Consider the following 16,592-nt stretch of genomic DNA (forward strand, 5'->3'; position numbering starts at 1 on the left):
ATATCTCCAATGGTACCCGACGGGGTTGCCCTCTATCCCCCACAAAATTTAACCTCATGATAGAACCTCTAGCTGAAACCATCAGATCTAATGCTAATATTACAGGCTTTAATTTTGGTTCTAGTAATCATGTAATTAACCTGTTCGCAGACAAAGTAATATTATTACGGTCACATCCACAATCCTCCTTGCCACAGGCCCATAAAATCCTAAAAGACTTTGGAGACATATCCTATTACAAAGTCAACTTTACCAAATCCATGATACTAGACGTAGGGATTTTCCTATCTACTAAACAACTGCTGCAGGATACCCTACCATATTCATGGGAAACTAAGGGCATTTCATATTTAGGTATAACCTTAACAAATACAACCTCATCCTTAATAGAAGCTAATCTCAAACCATTCATGACCAAACTAGAACAACTGGCAAGCATTTCCAAAACGGAAATATCATGGTTGGGCAAAATAGCGGCATTTAAAATGTCCATTCTTCCACAGATTTTATATATACTCTGATCTCTCCCTCTCCCTATACCACATACCTACATCTACACCATGACCAAAATCATGTGGAAGTTTACATGGAGAGACAAAAAAGCTAGGTGCCCATGAAATTATCTTATATCACACAAAAGTGCAGGGGGAGCGGGACTCGTAGATCTTCAAGATTACCTATGGTCCATAAGACTGGACCAACTCAAACATTGGTTCCATGACAACAATTGCCCACTGTGGGTGGAGATAGAACGTTCATTACTCCCAATAAACAACTTGTGAGGGCTTAGCTAGGTTGGAGTCCATGGTGCAGAGATGTACGCTCACCCTTGCAAATACACACAGCCCACGATAACAAAGAGATAAGCTACCTGGGCTGTGAATCTGTGCAAGGGGGCTTGACAGGAAAAGCCAAGGGATCGTCGAAGTAAAGCCGTTGTCCGGGATTCCAGAAGTCAGCATAAACGATATACAAGCCAGGGTCAGAAGCCATGGTCAGTCTTGGAATACTGTAACTTGAACACAGATACCTTTGGTAACAAGAGACAGTGAACTGACAAAGCCCTTAGAGCAGGGGTCTCAAACTGGCGGCCCTCCAGCTGTTGCAAAACTACAAGTCCCATGAGGCATTGCAAGGCTGACAGTAACAAGCATGACTCCCACAGGCAGAGGCATGATGGGACTTGTAGTTTTGCAACAGCTGGAGGGCCACCAGTTTGAGTGAAGCAGTGCTTTATACCCAGCTAATTAGGTAACCTGCCACAGCTGAACCAAGAGTGACAGGTACAAACAGAATTGGCCACAGTGCTTATGCAAAACTAGGCATGGCTGGAAAGCAGGCAGAATAGAACTGAGGTGTGGCTCAGAGGTAAAGAAACAGGAGCAAGAACAAACAGTCATTAGTTCAATGCCACGCAGAGCTTGGGGCGCGACCACGCCTCGCCGTCTAAAAGACACGGTAGGGACCGTGACAGTTCCCTCCCCTTAGGAATGCCCTCAGAGGATGGAACAGTCTATTTCCTTTGGGCTTTCTTTGTTTTAGAAGTTCCAGCTGGGAAGACTTTTGTCGCTCGCAAGGCTCTTTTGAAAGTCTTCAGGTCCTACTTAGGGACTATGGTGCCATTTGAGGCATACGTGCAGTCAAGAGGTAGTTGGGACACTGGCACAGGAACTTCAAACAGGAACCCCGACACAGGAACTTCAAGCGGGGACACAGACACAGGAACTTCAAGCGGGGACACAGGAACTTCAAGCGGGGACACCGACACAGGAACTCCAACTGGGGACACCGACACAGGAACTTCAACTGGGGACACAGGAACTTCAAGCTGGAACACGGGCACAGGAACTGGGGACACAGGCACCGGAACTGCAATTGGGGACACAGGCACAGGAACTTCAAGCTGAATAGCAGGCAGAGATTCAGGGGTAGCAGGAAGGATCCTAGAAGTTCCCACTTGGATAACCTTTGGCCGAGGTGGGCGAATTGGACAGAGAGAGATAAGATGTCCTCTTCCCCCACAGTAAAAACAAAGACCACAGTCTCTCCTCCGCTCTCTCTCACCTTGTGATAGCTTGGGCCGGATGGCCCTGATCTCCAAGGGTTCCACGTCTCACAGGGAAGGCGTGTCTGTGACCTTAGGAGCATCTAGGCTTTGTGGGGTAAGGACTTCAGCTTCATAGCTTGGAACATACTGTGATGGCATGGAGTCGTATCTGAACCGGGTACTCCTGTCCCTGGATGACCGCAGGCCACGTGAGCAAAGGGCAGACTTGGGAACTTTGGTTTTCTTTGAAACAGGAATGTAAGAGTCCAGAGCAAACATGAAAGCCTCCCAGCTATCCAAGACTGGACTCCTCTCCTGTAAAAGCTGATGAGCCCATGTTTTGCATTGTCCACTGAGCAGGTTGATGGAAGCACGAATCTTAAAGTCGGTGGCATAGGTCCTAGGCTTAAGGGCAAACAACAGCTCACAATCCATCCTAAAACAAAAGAAGGACGATTACCATCAAACTTCTCTGTGCTGTGCCTCTAAACAAGCGGACTTCTTGCTGTAGCTCAGCAATGGTCTGACCCAGGCTGGAGACTTGTAGAGCAAGGGAGGTGAGCATCCTGTACATCTCTGCAGACTCCATGGTGGTCAGTTAATTATGTGAGGGCTTACCTAGGTTGGAGTCCATGGTGCAGAGATGTATGCTCACCCTTACAAATACACACAGTCCATGGTAACAAAGAGATAAGCTACCTGGGCTGTGAATCTGTGCACGGGGGCTTGACAGGAAAAGCCAAGGAATCGTCGAAGTAAAGCCATTGTCTGGGATTTCGGAAGTCAGCATAAACGATATACAAGCCGGGGTCAGTCTTGGAATACTGTAACTTGAACAAAGGAACACAGATACCTTTGGTGTCAAGAGACAATGAACTGACAAAGCCCTTAGAGTGAAGCAGTGCTTTATACCCAGCTAATTAGGTAACCTGCCACAGCTGAACCAAGAGTGACAGGTATAAACAGAATTGGCCACAGTACTTATGCAAAACTAGGCATAGCTGGAAAGCAGGCAGAATAGAAGTGAGGTTTGGCTCAGAGGTAAAAAAACAGGAGCAAGAACAAACAGTCATTAGTTCAATACCACCCGGAGCTTGGGGGCACGACCACGCCTGGCCGTCTAAAAGACACGGTAGGGACCGTGACACAACCCTATCACATTCCTAATAAGTGACATATGGTATCCATGGGTAACGAGATCTATCACCAACCATTCAAGCCTCCTTACAAGCTTGGAGATTTATACAATGTATAGGTGACAGAGACACTCATGACTTAGTATACAACCTCCCAATAGACCTCTTAGGGGCTAAAATACCTATTCTATCAACCACGAACCTTCTAGCACAGGGATTGAAACATATACAAGACCTCTTTACGGGAATGATCCTCAAGTCTCCTGAACAAATAAAGACCACCTACCTAATAACCTACTATTTTCCTGCTTACGCATTTCCCACTTCCTAAAGACACATCCTATACCTAAATTTAGTATGCCAGCTACAGTATGGCGTTTATACACAAAAATGCCACAGCCCACTAAAGGTATATCATTATTTCCTGTCGCATCATGGCAGCATACACTCTGGGTTGTGACTCCGCCCCCACAACCTGATAGGACCACATAGCTATAAGATGAAGATACGCCCCCCGCCCCGGTATTCTCTTATTTTTCCTCACCTATTGGGACCGCACGGATCATCACCCTCTTACCGCTTCGCCCCAGCCAGGTTCTAGCCTCTCCTGGGTGGAAGTCCTTACCGGTACAGCCTCTAAAGGAAGCTAAATGGAAGGAACCCCTCTCTGGTGATCTCAGGGGTATGAATACTTTTTCTCTGCAAACAGAGCATTGCCTCTATAGCCGTTGGAAGTAAGCCTTAAACAGGCTGAAGGCATATAATAAAAAGATCGGTCTTTAAGCCTTAAACAGGCTTAGTACCTACGGTGGTCTCCGGTTTCCTCTTCCTCCCTGGTGTCACTCTGTCTACAGCTTGACAGCATACTCTCTACCTTCAGTATCTCTTGTCACCTTAGGTTGTCTGGTGCCTTTCCCCCAGTGTTGCCTCTCTGCCATATTTTACTTCCTTTTGCTGAGCTCTGTGTCCCACAGCAGCTTCAGCACTCTTCCTGGTCACTCTGCCGCTTTGCACATGCTCACTGTGCACTTTGGGCAGTCTGTGTATGTCTATCTATGTCTTTTCCCTTTTCCAAGATGGCGCCGGCAGCCGCACGGCGCTACTGAGCATGTTCGGGCGGGACATGACCCCGACTCTAAGTTTAAAAGGGGAAGATACCTTTTTTTAATGCAGATTCCTTTTTTGCCTGTTTTTTGTGCTCAGCTGAATTTCATGACTGCTGCATTTCTGTTTTTTTCTGCCCCAGTGTTGCCTCTCTGTTTGGTAAGTATCTCCCCTGTATTTTTCTTCTCTCTATTCCCCTCTTGTTTCTGTTATGGCTTTATCTTCCTTACCCTTGTTGTGTTACCTGTGTCTTCAGGCTTCCTCTGTTCCCTTTCCATGGAGACCACTGCTCCAGCAGATCACCACCAGCATAATAGGTAAGAGGGGAGGAGTTTGGTAAGTAGAGAAGATCGAAAAAGAGAGCAGGACGCACTAGCGCTACCTAAATGGTTAGCCCCATCAGGTCCGCAAGATCATCTCGCAGAGATTCCTCGCATAGAAGAAGCCACTCTGGCCATAGGCGGAGCCATTCGGGTGGAGGAAGTCGCTCAGGGAAAGGGAGTCGCAGAAGGAGTCGCTCCAGGTCTCGTTCAAGGCGCAGCCATTCCCACCGAAGAAGATCCCCTGACCGGAGGCACCATTCACCAGGACGCCACTCCCATCCTTCTGAAAATACCTGCTGGGTATACGGGGCCATAGCCCTTCCAGATATGTTGGCATGCCGCAGGTGCTTTGAAGAAGCCACCAGAGAGAAAGGGCAAGAACACAGAGAGATCACAGAGTCTTCTGCCCCACTTTTTTTGCAGCGACCCCTGGCGTCTCACTCATTAGTGAGTACCTTTCAGGCAGGCCTTCCAGGGGAGGAGCCTGTAATGGTGCGTGTCTGCATCTAACGTCCAGGAGCTCCATGGCCCCCACCGCATGGACAACGCCGCCGATAGCGGCTCCCCGATGATCTCCCCCTTCTGACCCGTCCCCCTGGCTGCCTCTCTCTGCAAGGATCTTCCCTACTTTCCTCCTTCGTGCCTTCCCCTCGGACCGGGACGCACGACAACGGGCTGAGCGGCACCCTCGTTGGTGACTGCGACCCCCCAGTGCGGCTTTGGTGACCCCCTCCTAGGAGCGCTCGTTCACCGGCGCCGGTCTATTTGCTCTGCGGGCAGCGCAAGGCTCCGCTCAGAAATGTTCGGTAAGCCTCGGAAAGGTATGCTCAGAGCACCGGACGCCATCTACTGGACAAAGTAAGATACTGCCCATAGTATACATAAGAATGTATTGTGCTTAGGAAAAAAAAAAAAAAAGGGTTTGTGTTTGCTGAATCTTGGATAGATCCCAATAATGAAGATAAAGTCTTACTCTAAAAAATGACGGGGTAAGTGGATATACTAATATAAAATATTGAAAGTACACCGTATTGTATTTTCTGTCAAATATTGGGACTAAGTGGTAAAGCAGAAAGATCAACATTTGCAAATAACAAGGAATATACTTTTTCTGTGGCGTAAAAGTTTTGGCAAGTAAATGTATTGGCAAGTAATTAAAGCGGTAAAGTAAAAGTAAGCGAGTTACCTCAATAAAAGGAAAGTTGGTATACTATGTGATCCTACTTCATTAAAAATGAAATAGAAACTATTGAGTGGAAAAACGAATATGAAGAGGTTGGAATGAGGGTTTATTTGGGCCATACCGAAGGTAACGCAAAAACACAGTGATAATAAGAAATTTTAAAACTATAACGCAGTAGATAAGGAAGATCGCTGACACCCGTGGACATTAAATAAAATACAAAAAAAAAAAAGGGGCAAGAACGGGGAAGAGGCACATCTAATAATAGCAATAGAGGCGATTAATTAAAGCTGTGCTAGATGAAGGGAAAAACAGCAAAAGCAGGGGTAACCCCGAAATCCCCACGTCGGAGCTTAGTCGCCAGCCCAGGTGCTATGAACAAATATGTTACACAGACGGCAATCACAGAGAAACAACCGGCAGAAAAACCTCAATCCCAACACATAAAAATCCAACAGACAGAAAGTACCGAAAGAAGGGAAAGAGAAAAGAGGAGAAAAGAAAACTTCAAACACAAAATTCACATGACATGGATGTATTACTTGACGTTCCACCAGAGGAAGGAACAGGCTCAATAACTGAACCAGATCAAAGTATTGAATTTTCAACATCCCAACAGACACAACTAGAAAATCCTCAAGTATTGCCCACTAAAAATGAGATAATCTCTATGTTTGCAGCTCTGGAAAATACCATGAAAGTAGAAATGGAAAGATTACATCAGAACCTAGGACATATACTTGAAAGGATGGTAAAGGTGGAAGAAAAAGTGGAAAAAGACACGAACATAATAAAGAATTTGGAAGCAGAAATACAAAGTTTAAAAATGACACAACAAGAACAAGCATATCAGATCGAAAATCAAGAAAATAGACACAGAAGAAAAAACCTAAGAATACGAGGGGTCCCAGACGCACAACAACGAGAAGATTTAACGGTTATAATTAAGAAGATTTGCATTCCTTTAATGAACAAAGAAAGGAGTAATGAGATAAAAATAGAAACGGTTCATAGAGTAAGGAAACCTAAAGGTCTCCCACAAGAAACGCCACGAGACATTATAGTGCGATTCCAAAACGAAGAAGATAAATATCAAATATGGAAGAATATTAGATCAAAAGCACCACTAACATATGAAGGAAATGCTATTCAGATATTTCAAGACATCTCCCTGGAAACTTTGAAGAGGAGAAGAGCCCTTAAACCGTTACTGACAATCCTGGTTGAGAATGAAGTGCAATATAATTGGGGCTTTCCTGCAAGTTTAATAGGGAGAAAGGACGGCCGCACAGCAAGACTAAGATTTTTAGAAGAAACCGCAGAATTTTGTGGAAAATTGGGGATCTCAGTTCCGGGGGGAGGGGACGAGGTGAGGGGAGGGAGCAGAGATGAAAATTTGTCCCTCCTCTTCTCATGAGGAGATGGAGGGTGACGTGAAGGATAAAGTTACAAATTAGTGAGGGGGGGAGTTATACTCCCAGTAGGGTGGGACGTTTTTCTTTCTGGGTGAGGAGGGGGGGGAGGGTGCGGTGGGGGTAGGGGAGCCCCTTGTACGTGGATTAACCACCCCGCCAATGAAAGACGGGATGGGCGATCGCACCTTTGAGCAGAATTCCACCCTAGGGCCAAGGGATAACTGGAACGAGGAAGTTCCAGATAAAAGGTCCCGGACCAGTTGGTCAAATATACATCTAATGGGGGGAGGGGGTGGGGGACGGGATGGGAGGGTAAAGGGGAAATGGGAGGTGGGTGGAGGGAGGGGGGGAAGGTTAAATCTGTTGACAAGAAACCATTGCTCCTACTAAAAAAGGTTAGAAAAATTTTTAAACACGTATAATGCCGGAAATCAAAATAGTAACATACAATGTCAGAGGAATGAATTCTCCAAAAAAAAGGTATAAAATACTAAGGGAGCTGGAGGGCTATTCAGCAGACATTGTGTTTTTACAAGAAACACATTTGGCTCTTGATCTAAGTCTCAGATTAAACACACAGAATTATCCAACGTGGTATTATGCAGACACCCCAATCAGGGGCTCTAGGGGAGTGGCAATTGGGATCTCTAAAAATGTCAAATGGAAAGTAGAAGAAATAAAAACGGATCCACAGGGGAGGTACTTATTCGTAAAAGGATTAATAGAAAGAGACAAATACACACTAGTAAATATATACTGTCCCAATAAAGGCCCAAAGAAATATCTAAACAAAATGCTGAATATTTTAGAAACATGCAAACAAGGCCATATAATTTTTGGAGGGGACCTAAACTTCGCCATGGACCCATATATAGATAGCACTTCACTGGGTATGGTACACGAAATCAAACAACATAGAACCTTGAAAAAGAAGATGTTGCAGCACCAATTAATGGACACTTGGCGAATATTTAATTTAAGGAAAAAGGATTACACATATTATTCCACAGTACACGATATGTATGTTAGGTTGGACTATATATTTGTAGACCACGAACTACTAGAAAATATATTAGAAGTTAAAATAGGACCTATAACCCTCTCGGATCATGCACCTGTAATAATAAAAATTAAAAGATCTAGGAAGAGAACATAGTAAAGGGTTATGGAGACTAAACGAGTCCCTTCTGGAAGACGTGGAAACTGAAAACATTATTAAATATGAAATTGAACAATACTTTCTAGCCAATGACTCAGAGGAGATCCCAAGGGCTACACTCTGGGAGGCCCATAAAGCCCTAATCAGGGGGAAATTAATATCTATAGGATCCTGGGTAAAAAAAGAGAGTGAAAAGAAACTAAACGAGTTAAAAAAAGAACTTCACTTATTAGAACAGAAACACAAGGGTCAACTTGATAAAAACATTTATAAAGAAATAATACATAAACGTACGCAACTAAACAATAGATTGGAGCAAGAAGCAAGAAAAATCTATAAGCACGTAGCTAAAGAAAGATACATGTGGGGTAATAAACCTGGGAAACAATTGGCCAGAATAGTAAAGGACAAAAAAGCTATGAATTATATAGAAAAAATCAAAAACGCAAATGGTGAAATAAAATATAGAACATCAGAAATAGCTAACGCGTTTAAAACATATTATAGCGCCCTATACTCAATCAGGAACAAGGAGACTGAAAGTCAGAAGGAGACCAGGAAAATTAAAATACAAGAATACCTGAGGGAAGCAGATCTACCAAAGATAACCCCTGAAGTGTCTAATAGCCTAGAAGCCCCAATCACGCCAGAGGAAATTGAGTTTGCAATAAAGGACACGCCCAACGGGAAAAGCCCAGGACCAGATGGTTTTACCATCAGGTATTATAAAAAATTCAAACAGCTGTTGGTCCCACAGTTATGTAAACTCTGGAACAAATGGGCAGAGGAGGAGCTTCCGAGGAAAGAATCACTCCTAGCTAACATCACATTAATTCCAAAACCAGGTAAAGATCCTTCGAGTTGCTCTAATTACCGTCCAATTGCACTCTTGAATACAGATATTAAACTGTATGCAAAAGTGTTGGCAACGAGGATAAAAAATCTACTCCCAGAATTGATCAATGAAGACCAAGCAGGATTTGTACCAGGGAGGGAGGGTCGTGATAACAGCTTGCGAACGCTGTTATTAATGGGGAAAGATAAGGAAATCTATCCTCCAATGATTTTGGTCTCGATCGACGCAGAAAAAGCTTTTGACCGAGTCGATTGGAGCTTTATAATGGAAACATTACAGTCAACGGGACTAGGCCCAAAAATGTTAAAATGGGTAAACAATCTATATACGTATCCATCAGCCAGAGTGGGGGTAAATGGGAGTATGTCGTCCGCGTTCGATATGCAGAATGGTACAAGACAGGGGTGTCCCCTTTCGCCATTGCTATATGTGTTAGCTCTGGAACCCTTACTAGCAAAAATTCGCAACAACTCAGATATCGAAGGAATAAGATTGGGGGGGAGGAACATAAAGTGGCGGCATACGCGGACGACATACTCCTATACTTGACCAACCCCCAAACATCTCTATCAGGTATGATGAAGGAGATCAGAGACTACGGGGCCCTATCCAATTTCAAAATAAACCCAATTAAAACCGTTATCCTGAATATCGGATTAGATCTATACGAAGAAGAAAAGATACGGCATAAATTCCCTTTCACATGGGAAAAAAAAAGAAATAACATATTTAGGGATCAAAAAAACAAAAACAATCCGGGGGCTATATCAAGCTAATTACATCTCGTTGATAAACGAAGTCAAAGCGCTATTAACGAAGATGAACAAAGGAAAAATATCCTGGATGGGAAGGGTTAATGTGCTGAAGATGGTGGTATTACCAAAAATTGTATACAAAATGCAAATGCTTCCGATAAACATCCCAATAGGTTTTTTCAATATATTAAGAACGTTATTTTCAAAATTTATTTGGCTAAACAAAAAATCCAGGATAAAATTTAATTTATTAACCAGGAAAAAAAATAGGGGAGGAATGGCACTACCAGACATTCACAGATATTACTTAGCAATCATTTACACGAGATTGGTAGAATGGACAAATCAAAACACGAAAAAAAAATGGGCAAAAATGGAGGAGATATTGACCGGGTCACAATAAAAAAAAAAAATATGGATTCCACCAAAATTTAGAGCAATTAGTAGTAGGACGCACGATATCACTTTAACGGCACTAAAAAAATGGGACACAACACAGCGCAAAAACAAATGGCAATATAATTCACCATTAATCCCCCTGGAGGGAACAAGTTTTTTTATACCAGGTCACGACACATCACTAGGGAATCGATTGAGGGATTTACAATTAAAAGACATCATAAGGGAGGGGAAGTTAATGTCAAAACAAGATTTAATGACGAATCATAATTGGCAAATATTGAAGGACTGGGAATACCTCCAGATTCAGCACTTCTTTAATTCCATCCCAAAACCGATAAGAAATGAAAAAAGGTTAACAGCAATGGAAAAATTATGTACAAAGAAAAGAGCAGTTAAACATTGTGTCTCACAGCTATACGACTGGTTATCGGAAATAGAAGGCCAAGGACAAATCCCATCCATAACTAAATGGGAGAGGGACTTGGGTTATGAAGTTGATGAGACCCAAATGATTAACTCAGTATATCACTCTGTATCTGATATTAGATCAATTGAAGTAAATTATAAGTGCCTGATGAGATGGCACTTAACACCAGATAAATTATATAGTATGGAACCATCCAACTCCAAGTTATGCTGGAGAGAATGTGGGATACCGGGAACGATATTCCACTTCTGGTGGGAATGCCCAGTAATAAATCAATATTGGAGTAAAATGACAGTATATATAGAGAAAATAACAGGGCAAAAAATACCTTTAACCCCAGGGGTATGTTTGTTTTTAGGGGTAGATGTAAAAACGAGTAAGCTCCTTAAAAGAAGTACCGTATATACTCGAGTATAAGCCGAGATTTTCAGCCTCTTTTTTGAGGCTGAAAGTGCCCCCCTTGGCTTATACTCGAGTCATCGCTGTCTGCCTGCTCGATCAGCGTGTCGAGCAGACAGACAGCGGCCATTCTATAATTCAAAAGCCGCGCCTCCGGCTCCGCCTTCGCCTGTGATAGGCGGAACACTGAATTTCCCAGCAGCCTGTGTTCCGCCTATCACGGACATCGTCTCATCCTCGTACTACGGACGAGGATGAGACGATGTCCGTGATAGGCGGAACACAGGCTGCTGGGAAATTCAGTGTTCCGCCTATCACAGGCGAAGGCGGAGGCGCGGCTTTTGAATTTTACAATGGCCGCCGAGGCGCCGACGAAGAGCGGCGATCCTGGCAAGGCACGGGACGGAGGCAAGGCAAGGCAAGGCACGGCACGGCACGGGACGGGACGGAGGCAAGGCACGACACGGGACGGAGGCAAGGCACGACACGGGACGGAGGCAAGGCACGGCACGGGACGGAGGCAAGGAGGCAAGGCACGGGACGGAGGCTCGGGACACAGGTAGGCTGGACACACACACACACACACACACACACACACACACACACACACACACATGGACACACACACACAGGGATGGATGGATGGAGACACACACACACAGGGATGGATGGATGGATGGAGACACACACACACAGGGATGGATGGATGGATGGAGACACACACACACAGGGATGGATGGATGAATGGACACACACACACACACAGGGATGGATGGATGGATGGACACACACACACACAGGGATGGATGGATGGATGGACACACACACACACAGGGATGGATGGACGGACACACAGGGATGGACGGACACACAGGGATGGACGGACACACAGGGATGGACGGACACACACACAGGGATGGACAGGCATGTCTCACCCTCGGCTTATACACGAGTCAATAAGTTTGCCAGTTTTTTTGGGGGTAAATTGGGGGCCTCGGCTTATATTCGGGTCGGCCTATACTCGAGTATATACGGTATACAAAACTCATTAACACCCGTTTTACTCAATGCCGCAAAAGCTTTAATACCAAGAAATTGGTTACAGGTGAAACAACCCCTGATCAGGGACTGGATCCAAAGAATAGAATATATCAATAATATGGAATACCTAAGAAAAATGGAGGAAAATAACATGATAAAATACCGCAAAATGTGGGAAAAGTGGAGAATATTTAAAAAGACGAAGCATTATACTCAAGCATTATTGGAATAAAGAGTAGTGGGTATGGGGAAGGTCAACAGATGGGGAGAAGATGGAAGGGTGGGCGGGAAAAAACTAAATAAAACAAGGAGTCAAAGAGTTAAAGAGTTAAGGTAACAAAAATAAGAAGGCAATAACAACTAAGTAGAGGTCAATTTTATTGTTGGTTCTTCTTTTTTTTTTCCTCTCGATTTCCCCCTTTTTTTTTTTCTATATGTGGATGGTTCTTTCTTTTTTTAATGTAAAATATTAAACTGAATTATGCTAATAAAGGAAAAATTTAATTATAAATAAAAAAAAAAAAAAAAAGAAGAAAAAGGGAGATCGAGAAAAGAAAGTGAAATTTTTGCCACAATGATGTTAAGAACACAGGATAAGATTCAGACAGTCAATCTGATTAGAATCCATAAAAAACAAACCTTACTGAGTGGTAAAAGAAAAAAAAAAAAAGAGTCTTCTGCCCCACGTGTCGCCCCCGACATGGAGCTATCTTCACGGGGTGCTTCGCCGGCTCCCCCAAGTACTTCCAGAGAGCATGATTCTCCTTCAGATGAGGAAGAACTAGAGGCTTCAGCGGGCTTTGACTTCTCCCTAATAGAGCCTTTTGTGAAGTCAGTGAAGGGGGCCATTAGCTGGGAGGAACCCCAGGAGGCCCAACCCAAAAGGAGAAAATATTTCCCGAACCCAAAGCCTTCCCCTTCATTGATGAGTTGGAGGAACTTATCAGAGACGAGTGGCAGAGACCCCAGAAGAAAGCAAGTCTCAACAATCGGCTTGCCAAACTATATCCTCTAAAGGAGGCTAAAATTAAATCTCTCGTGTCCCCGCCAGTGGTGGATGCATCCCTCATGCGCCTAGCCAGACATGTTACGCTCCCTATCGAGGATGCTGTGTCATTCAAGGAAGTCCTGGATAGGAAGATCGATACTGATCTCAAAAGAGCTTACCTAGCATCAGGAGGCGTATGCAGGCCAGGAGTGGTTCTTGCAGCTGTGGGTAAGGCTATTGCCAGTTGGTCAGCAAGCACAGAAAAGCTTGTATCCAAGGTGCTGATCAGGACCAGATAGTTAGGGCCCTGCAAGAACTAAGCCCTGCAGGGGATTTTGTGGCAGAGGCATCTGTGGATGCTATTAAGTCTGCATCCAGGGCTATATTGTCCTCGGTAATAGCCAGACGGGCTCTCTTGCTCAAACCCTGGGCGGCAGATCCTGCTTCCAAGTCCAATGGGTGCCGCATCCCATATGATGGCGAGAACCTTTTCGGCGCAAAATTGGACTCTGCTATTTCTAAGGTCACTGGCGAAAAATCAGGGCTTATCCCCTCGAATAGAAAGCCAAAGCTTCAGAGGCCTCCTCCCTTTAAGCGTAACCTCCCGGACAGGTACAGGGATACCAAGTCCTACAGGCCTGGTAGGGAGTACAGAAGGAACTGGAAGGCCCCTCAAACAACCTTCCTGAATTTCCAGAAGCCCAGGACCCCGGCATCTACTGACCAGAAGTCCTTTTGAAGGTGCGTCCGCCCAGCCAGCAGTGGTGGGGGCCAGACTCTCAAAGTTCACGCTGGTCTGGGCGGAAACAATAAGCGACCCCTGGACGTTAACCACCGTTCGCGTCGGGCACAGATGGTCATTCAGATGACTTCCCCCGGGGGGACCATTTTTGCCCAACAAACCTCCCGTCATCCCGGCAAAAGAGGTTAGTCTTGGCCCGATACGTTCAGGATCTGCTCCAAAAGGAAGCAATTACCGAGGTGCCCCTATCCCAAAGAGGTCGGGGGTTCTATTCCCCTCTATTTCTAGTAAAAAAGAAATCAGGAGACCTACGTCCGGTCCTGGATCTAAACTTATCCAGGTAGAAGCATTCAAAATGGAGAGCCTCCAGTCTTTCCTCCAGGCCATAAATCTGGGGGACTGGATGCTCTCCATAGATCTACAGGACGCCTACCTCCATATCCCTATCCATTCACAACTCCAAAGGTTCCTCAGTTTTTCGCTAAACCACAAACACTTTCAGTTCAGAAGTATTCCGTTTGGAATTTCTACGGCTCCCAGGACCTTTACAAAGGTCCTTCTTCCCGTTATCGCGCATCTGAGGGAGAGGGGGCTGCGAGTCCACCATTATCTGGACGATATTCTCCTCCTCTCAGACAGCCGGGAGTCGCTGTTACAGCATCGAAAGATCCTCGTCTCCACTCTGCAGAATCTGGGATGGCTCTTAAACTGGGGGAAGAGCCAGACTCGGCCCACCCAGAGAATGATCTTCTTAGGAGCCCAGTTGAATACAGTGCAGCTGCCTCCGGAGAAGTCTTCCCTGTTGGTCCGGAAGGTGAAGAAGGCCATTCTGGCAAGATCCCTGTCGGCCAGAGTATGCCTCAGCCTTCTAGGCTCCCTATCAGCAACCATTCCTATGGTCCGTTGGGCTTAGTGGCACACCAGACCTCTGCAGAACTCCTTCCTACATCAGTGGGATGGTTCATCCATGACCCAGACGATCCGGATCTCGGAGACAGTAAGGCGCTCATTGCGTTGGTGGACTCGTGCCCACAACTTAAACAATTGCAAACACATAGTCATCCCTCCTCAGGAGGTAGTGACCATGGATGCCAGTCTAGAAGGTTTGCGAGCCCACTACCAGTCCCATGCAGCGCAGGGCCATTGGCCTTTCGAAGTACGGGACTCGGTATCAAACGTGCTGGAGATGAGGGTGGCCCTCCAGGCTCTCCTGGCCTTCAGCTCCCTTTTAAGGGGGAAGCAGGTCCTCTTAAGGATGGACAACAAGGTTGCTGTCGTCTACATAAACAGACCAGGAGTCCCTCCATGATGCGGGAAGTTCTCCCTGTGATTGAATGGGCACAGTTGAACCTGTCTGACCTGAGGGCGACTTACATCCAGGGGGTCGAGAACATCTTAGCCGACACGCTCAGCAGGGAGTTCGCCTCCAACAACGAGTGGTCCCTGAGCCCTCAGGCCTTCTCCCTCATCTGCCAGAGCTGGGGTACACCAGACATAGACCTTGCTGCGACTCCGGCAAACTCCAAATGCCGAAGGTTCCTGTCGAGGTTTCCCTTTCACTTAGCGGAGGGGACAGATTGCCTCCAGCATCCCTGGAACTTCCATCTCGGGTATATCTTCCCTCCGACTCCCCTGATAGCGAGATTTCTCTTAAGGCTCAGGAGATCAATGGCATTGGTGATAGCGGTGATTACTTTTTGGCCCAGGAGGCCATGGTTCACCACCCTCCCACAACTGAGCACGGCAGACCCTTTTGCTCTTCCCCTGTCAGCCGACTTGCTCTCCCAGGGCCAGCTACTACATCCAGATTCGGGGAAGCTGCTCTTGATGGCTTGGGGGCTGAGAGGGCTAGGTATCTATGTCAGGGCTGCTCCCAGAAGGTAGCTGATACCCTGCTCCAGGCCAGAAAACCTACCACCAACTGCACCTACCGCAGGGTCTGGGAGAAATTTGTTGCCTTCTCTCAGGACCTTGGCAGGGATCTGTCCTCCCTTTCGGCTCCTCTGATCCTAGAATTCCTGCAATCAGGCTTAGACAAAGGTCTTAGCTCTAGTTCTCTGAAAGTTCAGGTGTCAGCTCTATCCACCCTGACAGGGGTTAAATGGGCTCACGATCCCCTTGTTATGCAATTTCAGAAGGCCTGTCTTAAACTAAGACCACCTAGGAAGCCTTCCTTTCCAACATGGGACCTATCAGTCATCTTAGAGGTGCTATCCAAAGAACCCTGTTTTCCGCTGGAAAACATCTCCCTCTGGCACCTGACACTAAAAGTCACCTTCCTGGTCGCAATCACATCAGCGAAGAGAGTTTCAGAGATGCAAGCATTACTGATTAAGGAGCCTTATCTGATCATTCATCCGGACCCTTGGATCACTTTATCCCAAAGGTGGCACCCTCTTTTCACTTCAACCAGGAAATCAACTTGCCAGCTCTTAACACAGACCAGGGTGACCCTCATCCTCTGGATGTAAGGGGCAACATCATAAAATATCTTTCCCTGTCCAAATCCTTTAAAAGATCTGAGAACCTCTTCATCATTCCCTATGGCCTTAGGAGAGGTCAAGCAGCGTCGGCCCGAACCATTGCCTCCTGGTTGGTGAAGGCCTACTTGCTGA

Source organism: Lithobates pipiens, unplaced genomic scaffold (genome assembly GCF_037356315.1).
Source record: "Lithobates pipiens isolate NorthernLeopardFrog02 unplaced genomic scaffold, aLitPip1_a1.2 Scaffold_23, whole genome shotgun sequence".
Lineage (NCBI taxonomy): Eukaryota > Metazoa > Chordata > Amphibia > Anura > Ranidae > Lithobates > Lithobates pipiens.